Below are 12,592 nucleotides of genomic sequence, written 5' to 3'. Positions count from 1 at the left end.
GTACTTTTGTTATTTTCCTTTTACGGACATATAATAATGAGGTTTGTTTTATCACTATGAACAATATGGCAATGATTACATGTTAAGTACATTTCAACGGGTAAAGGAAAAGAGGCAAATGAAAGAACATCATCTTTTTGCATGTTAGGAAATAAAGGTAAACTGACGATTTTGAAAATCTGTTCATTGATTTTTTGAAGTTCTCCCCGACCTCTTTATGTATAGATTTATCATACAGGTATTCCATTCAATACAAGTTTAATGCACAATAGGAAGTATCAGGTATAGGTCATTGAGGCATCAATCCAAAAAAACTGAAAGCCATCTTATAGTCAAAACAAGGTCTTCAACAGTAGACATGTGTCTAAACAATAAATCAAGCTTTAAGTCGCCAACACGGCTTTTGGCAAAAGTGATCATGTGAAACACAGTTTATAATTACAGTTAAAGAAATAAGCAGATATTAGATTCCAGCAACACACGGACTTATTAATACTGGACTTCAGTAAAGCTTTTGACAGAGTACCTCACAACAAACTCCTACACTATGAAGTCAGAGGAAACATTCATAGGTGGCGAGAGTCTTGGTTGACCACTTGGCAGGAGAAAATACTAGGAGACGGGGACGAATCAGCATCTGTTATGTAAAATCTGGCATACAACAGGGCACAGTGCTTTTGTCGTTAATATTCCTCTGATCATATCAATGACAAAGGTATTGATATAACATCCTCAATTATATTATTTGCAGATGAAAGCCTAATTATGAAACTGTACAATCAATGAACCATTGTCTCTAACTCCAGCGGGATATGACTATTGTGGTTAACTGGACTTAAATATGTCAAGTGATATTGAATCCAACCAAATGTTTTGTACTACGTATAATACAATAATCTACCCATAGGAAATGAAGGGATACATCCTTGGAGCAGACAACCACAAACCTTACCTTGAAGTGGTGCTATCAAACACATTATCAGGGAATGACCACATCGGAAATATCACTATAAAGGCACACAAAGCCTTAGGCTTTATACAACGGAATCTTGGTAAATGCCCAATGATTATAAAGAGTCAGTCAAACATAACCCTTTTAAAACCAACACTTGAATACGCTAGCATTGTCTAGGACCCACACCTCCAAACCACATACATCAACTGGAAATGGTCCAAAAGAGGGCAGCCAGCTAGACTCATCAGGCATGAATATTACCGAGACCTAGGCATAGTAATATCTTTTTTAGAGGACATAAAACTACCACAATTACAGGAAAGATGAAAATAAAACGTCTACCCCTTTTTACAACGTAATCCACAAAATAAGTGCATTCCCAATTCTATAATACTTGATTACACCAGAAGGATTGAGGTAACATAATTATGAAAGTCATGAAAGACGATAAGGTATATATTTTGAAAACTTAGTAAGTAACAATTTAAAAGGATGATTGTTTTATTGCACTTTGAAATAATATTCTCCCGCAGAGTTATTTGCGTCATCTTCTCTAAAACTAAACAAACCCTTTGTTATGTTTGTTGAAACACACTGCACGTTTAATATTTATATCTTTATCTGATCATTATTTTCACCTGTTAAACAGTAATAAAAGGTATTAGAGTTATATTTTGACGTGCGTTTGGTCTACATAAGACTCATGAGTGACGCTCAGATAAAAAAAAAACATGACATGAATGATATATATCTTTAAAAGCATTTAAAGGGATCAAATGCTCATGATAAAACATGCCTATCAGTAATGATATAACTTTATTTATGCATATGATTTTGTGTATTAAGAAAATTTAACAACAGTTTTATTGCATTTATAATATATGAATACTATGAACTATTTTCGTTTCTGTCAATATTTATAACAAATAAAAAGGTAACCACGTCTTACAAACATTTAATTTAGTGAAAGAAATCTACAACAAAGTTTCTTTTTTTTTATTTCTTATTTAGATTTTTACATTTAAGTTTTTAAGTTAAGTTATTGTATTGATTTCATTGTCATCCTTATTTTTGAACAAAATTGATTGTTATTGAAATTACTTCGGAACAATTATTAGGAAAAATGTTCACGATTCTTTGCTCTTCGCGTCTTTTTTTTTTTTTTTTTATTTGTTTGGTTTTTTTTTTTTTTTTTCTATATTCCCTTTTATCGGGTATGTGTTATTAACAATGCATCAAAAAAAAGTTTCCAAAAACGACACAAAAAAATAATGTAATTGAGAAAACCAATACAACCGGGAATTTTTTGTTTTTGTCTTTTGTGTTTTAAATTGTGTGTTTAGCTTCTTACAATAACAGTTTATGTCCATTCATAATTTCTGATGCTTTGTTCATGTTTTAAATGAGGCAAAAGTCCAAATAACGGGAATCAAGCAACAATATGTCACCGTACGGATCTCAAAAATAAGAGAAAAAAAACATACCGTAAAGTCAGCTACATGACATACAGTAAATCAATTCAGACTACAATGCAACCCAAAAATCTGAAGAGAACTGGTTGTAAAAATAGAACCTATATATACAGACGTCTGTCATACACTTATCCAGGAATTACCCTTAACCCGGAAATTTACCTTTATCCAATTTCCCTTAACCAGGGAACAAATACATTCTGTGATATTTTTTCAACAAAGCAAAATTTGTTAAATATTTTTTTTTAATTAGATTTACAGTTAATTAAGTACCTGTCTTTGTAAAAATCATGCAGAAGGTGATTCATGACATGTCACAGAAGTAATTTTGTTTGCCCTATATCATAAGAACTTTGGTAGATGAGTAAAATTCTGTCTTTATTTTCCCTGTATTATGCCCGTTGCCATGGTAACCATCAAATCAACATTTTGCTTGAATATGTGAAAAAAGACCCTTTTTGAAAATATAAAATAACGGAATTTAAAGTCCCATAGAAATATTGTTAATCAATACAAACAATATGTATATTTACAGTATTGACAAACAAAACCCCAAACTATACAAAAACATTAAAATTGTGAATTTACTAAATAGTTTGTTTCCATAGCAACCATTTAAAAATGTGTTAAATTTCGAAAATGAAAAATTTCGAAAATGAAAAATTTCAAAAACTCCTAAATTTTAAATCTGTTTATCTCCCAAGACCAACAATACCATGAAATGTCATTGACAAATTTTGAAAGACCACATTCTATATATTCATAAAATAAAAAGAAAGTCGTGCGTTTTTTTTTTCTTTAAAAAAAAAATTTTAGTCAAAAATTGTCAATTTTCACCAAAATTCAGATTAACAATCAGATGAATAATCAAACATTTAGTAACTTAAAAAGCTAAAATATTCCATTTATATGTGCAATTCTGACACGCATTTGTTAATTTTAAACAAAAATTTATAGTAAATGAAGATAGACTTGTACAAAATGAAAAATCATCACTCTGGGTATGGTCCACCCCCCTTTTTTACCGATTTTTTTTTTTTTTTTTTTTTTCAAAATTATAAAATTTGTTGAAAAAAAACGTGGTATCTCATTTAGTTTACTTGTGAACTAAGTATTTTAAGAATTTAAGCATAACACAACTTCTAAAGTTGAGGGCATCATATGTACCCCCTCCCTTCAATCTTATATGTAAGATTTCTCAGAAGTTTAAAAAAAAATTGGTAATACGCATAACCCGTTGTAGTATCTAAGACTGATGCTGTCAGTGAAAAAGAATAATGTTGAATCCAAAACTTAATTACTAGTAAGTCTATGTATAAAAATAAGACGATGTGTTGTAATTGTCAATGAGACAATTAACTCTCCACCAGAGAGCAAAGACATAGAAATAAACAACCACAGGTCACCGTATATCCTTCAACAATGAGCATAACATGATTATCTAGAAAAACAAATCTTAATGAACATTTTAAAAAAAAATAGCTCAGGATACTTTGTCTTTCAAAATGGCTATAAAAAAGTTACAGGAACAATTTAATGCAACTCATTGTTGGTTTTTGAAACAGATTAATGCTTTAAAAACTTTAAACCTAGACTAAGATCTGTTAAGCAAGAAGGTTCACCCTGAAATGTCTGGTTGGTTTTATTTATCATTGAATTACTTTTGAAACTCTGTAAGTGTTATGTAAAGATTTTAATACAAGTATCATATTAACTTAACATTATCAATGTTCTAAGAAAATGAGATCAGTGTAAGATGAACTATGTCAGACAGACGAAAAAGAGAGAACGGAAACGGAAAATTCAGCATTTTTTCCAATTTATAAGGGGCATAACTTATTGACAGTACATGTTAAACCAATAACATTCTAACTGTTCTGAATTTTATGGAAATAAGCATTGTGTATAAGTTTCAAAACATTTGGTTGTGGCAAACTTCATGAACTTAAGTTAGAGAACGGAAACAAAAAAGTCAGCACTTTTTTCCATTTATATAATGGTATAACTCTGGAACGGACGTACTTACGGACAAGGGTACAATTTAATGCCCCCTTTGCTACGGTGGGGGCATACAAATTCTACATGTTCTATCTGAGGAAAAATATACCAACGATCTACATTAAATTGTGCAAGAATTTGTCAATGTTTCTATTGTATATGGTGGAAAAGGACAGCTTGTCTATCATTATTATTTTTAAAAACCTAACTGATTATTATTTGTATACGGCAGAATAATCGATTTTTTTTATGGTTCTCAAAACATATTTTCCTTGTGGCCTTGAGGACAATTTGCTGGTCCTAACTATTATATACTGTTTTGATTCTCAAACCTTTATGACAACCATGTGCAATGACCATTCATTGAATTTTGCCTAATTTAATCGATTGTTATATTTACACATTTTTATGCCCCCGCAGTGGCGGAGGGGGCATTAAGGTTTACCCTTGTCCGTCCTTCAGTACGTCCCAAAGTTGGTTTCTGTTCTCTATCTTTAGTTTGCCTCAACCAAATGTTATGAAACTTAATCACATTGCTTATCACCATAAAACACAGACTTAGTTTGAATTTTGGTGGTGTCACTTAAACCGTCCGAGAGTTATGCCCCTTTACAGATAGAAAAATTGCTGAATTTTCCGTTTATGTTCTCTAACTTTAGTTTGTCTTTACCAGATGTTATTAAAATTATACACAATGCTTAAAACCACCATATACAGATCAACTTTGAATTTTTGTGGTGTCACTTGCACTGTTCTATGCAATGCCTCTTTATACAGGAAAAAAGTTGCTGAATTTTTTGTTTTGTATTTCTTTCTTTAGTTTGCCTCAACAAAATGTTATGAAACTTTTACACAATACTTATCACCATAAAAGTTAGTACACATTTGGTAAGTGTCACTTTTACTGTTCTTCAGTTATGTCCGTTTATAACTTTTATGATATGCAAGCGGGAGCATCATCTGTGTCCAATGGACACATTCCGCATGTATTTCAAATCTTTTACATAAGTTAGATTAATTTATTATATATTAGAATAGAAAGAAAGGTTCTGTAGTTCTTCTTCAATTTCAATTTTAACCCAGTTAAATTGACATCGTGACAAATAAGTGTTTGCATAAAGGTTTTGATGTACATGTCGATTTACATTGGAGGTAAATAGTAACAGCCATTATGTGTACATAATCTGACTCTGCGCAATAGTATACTAGTCCAAAAAAGAAACGATACAAGGCAATGTATTTTCCATAGATAATGAAATTGGATACACTGTACCAAGCTTAAAACTGTCCATTGGTCTAATCTTTACAGAGTGTTATTTTCTTATCAAAACCACTGTTTTAAGACAAAAAAAATAAAATATTTTTTTATTTTTGTTATATCAAAAATAGTATTTTTATAAATAAAAAATTGGAAATTAAGTTCTATAATGATGGACAATGGACTTTTTTTAAAGAGTTATGACCCTTAAAAATATTAAAATTTATGGAAAGTGGCCTCGTTAGCGCTCTCGATGGTACAAGTTTTTAATTTTTTATTTTCAGTTTATTTCTAATAGGACGGACGTATTTTTTTTTAGCTCACCGTTTCAAAGGAACTGTGAAATTTGCCATCACTTGGCGTCCGTCGTCATCTGTTCGGTGTTAAATATTTGAAACATTTCCACTGAAACTACTGAACCAATTCCAGTAAAACTTAAACTGAATGATCCTTAGGATATCTAGAATAAAGTTTGTGTTTTATTTTCAATTTTGTAAAAAAACATGGCCGCCATTGGTAAAAATAGAACATAGGGGTAACATGCAGTGTGTAGATTATATTTCAAACACTAAAGCCTTGAGAGCAAATTTTCAGATAAATCTAACAACCCATTGTTGGGTTGCGGCCACTAAATTGTTAATTGTACGGAAATTTTGCAGTTTTTGGTTATTATCTTGAATATTATTAATGACAAAGATAAACTGTAAACAGCACAACTTTCAGCAAAGTAAGATCTACAAATAAGTTTATATGACCAAAATTGTCAATTGAATCCTGTGGAGTTATAGCCCTTTAAAGAATTTTTTCACAATTTGTTCATCTAGTTTGCTTACTTTAAAAAAAGTCTTCTTCTGAATATGCTAAATCGATTTCGGCCCAACTTGGGAGTATCTTGTATAAACTTTGTATTTTATTTCCTTGTACTTCAAGAAACTTAGCCACTATGGCTAAAATGGAACATAGGGGTAAATTGCATTTTTTGCTTTTGAAGAAAAAACGACAGATACAAAAAACATTTAAATGGAATTTTTAAGCCACTCATTGGTATATATTGAAAGACACAAATAATCATTGATGCAAAATTTATGAAACTAGGACAGAGTCAATTTAAAGACCATGAAATAGCACTTAAAGATTTTAAATTTCAATTTGCACAAAACAAGTGTAATTAGGGACGCAGCTATCCTTCATTCAGTTTTTAGCCTTTCGGCTATTTTCTGTTGATTGCTTTGGTTGTTGTCTCTTTGACACATTCCCCATATCTAAAAAAAGATCTTAATATATAACCAGGTGCTCCGCAGGGCGCAGCTTTATACGACCCCAGTGGTTGAACCCTGAACAGTTAGGGCAAATTTGGTCACAATATTCAAGCTTGATTCTGTCTGAATTTGGATTGTGATCAAATTTTTGAAATAATATAGGTTTTTGTCACAAAATTAATGTGGTCAAAGATCTAACAAATCTATTGCACAATACTGTGCAATTGAAGATTTCTTCTTGAAACTTTTCAAAATTCGAAATTTGAAAAATTTTGAAAAAAAAGGAAGCCCTTCAAAAATCGTAAACAAAAAATCCCCCCCCAATTTTTTAAACCCCCTTTGAGCAATAACCCTTAAACTCAATCCCATGCTTTCCATTGCAGTATTGAAAATTGTAGTACAATTTCAGAGAGATCCATACAATTACACATAAGTTATTGTCATGAGACTAGAAAAATGCTTGTTTTGACCCCTTTTTGGCCCTTAATTCCTAAACTTTGGCCCCATTACCCCTAAAATGAATCCAAACCTTCTACTTGTGGTTTTAAACATTGCAATATGATTTCAGAGCAATTGAAATACTTCTACACAAGTTATTATCCTGAAACTAAAAAAATGCTTGTTTTGGGCCCCTTTGGGCCCCTAATTCCTAATCGGTTGGGACCATCATCCCCAAAATCAATCCCAACCTTCCTTTTGTGGTATTAAACCTTCTGAAAAAGTTTCATGAAGATCTATTCACTTAAACTAAAGTTATTATCCGAAAACAAATGTGTCTTCGGGCGACGACGACACAGACGACGTAGACGACGCAGACGACGACATCATACCATTATACGATCCCAAAATTTTGTTGGGGTCGTATAAAAATGGTGTAGGGGGTTTCTATTATTGCGCTCACCCTTTGAAGAAATTTCATGTTTTAATACTCAAAATGTTCACAATTGAATTCCATCTTTTAAATTTTTAATAATTTTTTGAATTTTGAAAAAAGGGGGGGGGGGTGGCACCATGCCCAGAGAGAAAAAAATTCCTTCTCTACCAAAATATCTCTATCAATCATATATTCTCATTTATAATTACCAAATTTGTGTCAGAAATGCACGTATAAATGGAATGTTTTAGCTTTTTCAGTTCAAAATGTTTCAGTATTCATCTGTTTGGTAATCTGAATTTTGGTGAAAATTTACAATTTTTGACTAAAATTTTTTTTTTAAAGAAAAAAAAACACACGACTTTCTTTTTATTTTATCAATATATAGAATGTGGTCTTTCAAAATTTGTCAATGACATTTCATGGTATTGTTGGTCTTGGGAGATAAACAGATTTAAAATTAAAGATTTTTTGAAATTTTTCATTTTCGAATTTTAACACATTTTTAAATGGTTGCTATGGAAACAAACTATTTAGTAAATTCAAAATTTTAACGTTTTTGTATAGTTAGGGGTTTTGTTTGTCAATACTGTAAATATACATATTTTTTGTATTGATTAAATTTATTTCTATGGGACTTTAAAACCCCTTATATTTCAATTTTCAAAGGCTACTTATGAACGTATTTAGGCAACATTTTGTAAGGATGGTTTCCATGGCAACCAAAGTTCAAAAGAAAAAAATTAATACATGAAACTTATTTTCATACCATACCCTCCTCATAAACAAAATATAAAGACATTTGAAGATGGGTCATGAATCGCCTATCAACAGGAACCTGCATGATTCTTACAAAGACCGGTACTTAATAAGTATTAATTGGTATATAGTATTTCGATTATTTCTGAATAACGCACTGATATTTAAATAATTCTTCTTTGCTAAGGGAGAATACATTAAACATTTCATGGAATGGGAGACAACTGAAACGTATTACTCTTAAACGGAAACGCGTTTACTCTTATCCATAAAATGTAATGTTTTATTATTGACTTATTGTCAGCACAGGAGGGCATTTTCAATATTTAATCAACTAAAAATAAATAGATACAAATGAACAAGCAAATCAAAAGTAATTTTATTTCCTCAATAGACTTGTAGCTGTCTTTCTTCTTTTTTTTTGGGGGGGGGGGGGGGGGGTGCAAAAAGATTTAGAAAAATATACCCTGGCCTGGCCAAAAAAAAACCAGTTGTGATCAAAAGTGGAAATCAATTTTGATTGTGGGAAATTAACAATTGATCGGTTCTTATAGTGCAATATAGGATTTGATAATAACAATTTTCAAATAAGAAAATTCAACACTTTTGTTTAACTCGATCGTTTTCTCAACGACACGAATCCGTCATCCGTGTCATATACAGCCAATACTCGAATGTGATGTTCAGCAAAATGTGTTTTCTATACAGTTTTTGTTTTATTTAAAGAAGGGAACAGTAAGAAAACACTTGTCTTTAGATGACTTTTAAACGAAATTGATATGATCATGTGTGTATACTAGAGCAGTCCTTACTTAATTATATTTGGTATAAAAGTACAAAGAATAGTGGAACTCATATCCGATTGATCTGTTACATATAAAGTGCAATAAGGGGATAATTGTGCTGTATTTTAAGGTTTGCCTACGTCAAACGTAGGTTTTATCAGGTTTACGGTCGCACATTCAATTAACAAAGCGACGCGTACAAGAGCTAGTTAAAGGGATGAATGCGACAGTAAAACAAAAGGCCAAAGCTTAAAATACAATTAAATACAATAGGTAAGTCCTGTAATAGGGGTCCTCCGGGATAACAGTCGAGAAATTTGGACTCCCATAGGAAAAGTCTTTTACAATGAAATTGGTTCATAGCTGGAATATTAGATAATTCATACTAAATATAGGAAAGAGACAGGAAGTTATTAGGCAAGGGAAGAAATAAAGTATATGTGCAATTTTTTTTTCTTTGCAATTGTAAACATTTCCGGTATATAGAGAATAATTCATAGTAAAATCAGTATCCTATACTGTATCAACTCAAGTAACCAATTTCAGCAAGATAGTGGAAGGTCTGAGGGCTGATATTGGCCGCGATTGATACAACTATTATAAAAGAGGGACGAAAGATACCAAAGGGACAGTCAAACTCATAAATCTAAAACAAACTGACAACGCCATGGCTAAAAATGAAAAAGACAAACAGAAAAACAATAGTACACATGACACAACATAGAAAACTAAAGAATAAACAACACCAACCCCAAGGAAATAATAATAGTTATGATGTGATACTGTTCTTATCATATATTATTCACTTTATCATATATTTAAACACAGGACTTTTAATTTTCCAAGTTTATGTCTTTTTCCGGAAGTGTTGTAGTTTTAGAGTTTGTATATCATTCAATATAGAACTGAAATTGTTTGCTCATCTTACTGATAAAAGCAATAGACAAAATTTCCTTGAAGTTTTAGTTATTAGCTTGTAACGATAACATCGCCTTGTATAGTTTTTTTTAGCACGATGTACATTTGTGGAAAAACCCAACGGCTCATAATGCATTAAAAATGTACCAAACATTTCTGACACTGGCACACATGTTATGCTATTATATGAATCCAATATTCATCTAATATTTTTAGAATTTATAATAAAGAAATACCAGATGAAGGTCCAAGATTCAATTAATGTATTTACAAATGCAAACATCAATATGCATGTAGCACTTCCTGCTGATTTTGCAAGTAGAAGTAGAATAGTCACAATTTCCAAATGAAATGCTGGTCTTTATAATGCATGATGAACATCGCACACAATATATTAAAAAGAATTCAATACAGCCATAAAAATGTTCTCTATAAACAAAAATACCGAACTCAAAGTATATTCAAATGTACGAAGCCATAAACATGTGACAAAAATAAACGCAGGACGATATCAACCAACGGAGCGTCTGAAGAAAACTGTTATATTCCTGACTAGGTTTAGGCATTTTTTGAAGAAAATGGTGGATCAAACCTGGTTTTATAGCTAGTTAAAATCTCCTACATGTATGATATATGATAGTTGTTTAAAGTTCCGTAATATTGGCAAAATTATGCGGGCCACCCAAGCAGAGATAATTGGTTAACGTGACAAATCTTTTTGAACATACAATATGAATATACATCACAACTGATAAGCAAACGTACAATTCCAACAAGACGCAAACAAAAAAAGATTTTGAAGTTAATAGTACCGTGTAATGAAACATATTGACAAATGCAACCGTTTCCGACAAAGTGCAAATTAAGTAACATATAAATACTAGGGTATACAAAATGAAGATAACACTACAAGAACTTCATACGTCCAAATAGAACCCATCAAGAACGGCCAAAGCCCAAAACCCGAAAGTTGGATTCAAAAATAACCAAGCCAGCTCTTTAATATGTGTTGTAGATTTGGCTATTCAAATATGTTGGCTTCGAGCATCACTGAAGAGACATTAATTGTCGAAATGAGCATCTAATGCATTAAAATTGGTACAGTTGATGTTATTAATACCACTTGGTCGATACATCGGCTGGTGGACTGTTAGTCCTGGAGTGTATCAGCAGCGTGTAGCCATTACTTCGCTACTGGCATGAAAATACGGAAAATATCTGAAAACAAGGAATATAGCTCACTCATGCAAATCTCTGATTCCTTATCCGATTTTAGCTTTTTGGTGTGATCATCTCGTCAACATTTGTATTATATTTGGGATATTCAAATATTTTGGCAACGTGTTTTGTTGCACAAGACTTAGTTAAATACCATGATATGAATATGCAATGCATTTAATCACAAAATAGAAAAACAATGATTGAACTCAACCTGGATTAAAGATTTTCTGTAGACAGCTGATCTTCATCGGAACATCGACACACACAAATTTGGAAAACATTTACTAAATGTTTTTACAAATATAGGGACATATATTTTGTGAAAGTGTGATTCCAACTACAAGCAAATACAAACTTGAGGAAAAAGTTAAAAAGTCGATTAAGAAAAAAAAGATATACCAGTTTTATGTAGTTATAAACTAATTTTCTTTCGTTCAGTTTATTTTGTGTATTTTTGTTACGTTAGGTACATTGCTTAAGACATATAAATCGCTTTTTGAATCTTGTGTTTTATATCCATATTTTACTACATATACGAAGAAGGTAAACTAACAAACATACCGAACTCTGAAGAAAATCCAAAATCATGACTCAAATTCTCATATCCAAATTACAATAAGTCTGAAATAAACGGTTAACAACATATGCACTCGATAACATTTGTCAGAATTTCGTGTGTATTTTATCCTATCTGCCATCTAATTAACTATCGATATGTACTCAGAAAAGACTACCGACAGTCACATTACCCGATATGAACATAAATTTAAATAGATAACGACCTCGGTCAATTGGACTTTTCTTTGCTTGTTTGATTTCATTTTATAGGTTAAAAAATAGTTAATTATCGTTTTCTCCTGTATAAGAATGATTTTTTTGGGGAATCGAATCAGTCAACGAAATGGTTCACCTTTGGTTCATTTTCAATGTAAACATTCTTTCCCGTTTAATTGCTAAACACGACTGAAACATGCGTAAACAAACTTTAGCTAGTATGTTAAATTGAAGGTCACATGAATACGGATTCAATTAGGTGGAATTATTCACGTGCAAGTAAATAATTTATCAGCGACGTTTCTTTGCTTACTTTGAT

The sequence above is a fragment of the Mytilus galloprovincialis genome, chromosome 6 (assembly GCF_965363235.1).
Source record: "Mytilus galloprovincialis chromosome 6, xbMytGall1.hap1.1, whole genome shotgun sequence".
Lineage (NCBI taxonomy): Eukaryota > Metazoa > Mollusca > Bivalvia > Mytilida > Mytilidae > Mytilus > Mytilus galloprovincialis.
The sequence above is the reverse complement of the archived record's forward strand: the minus strand, read 5'-3'. Positions refer to the sequence as shown.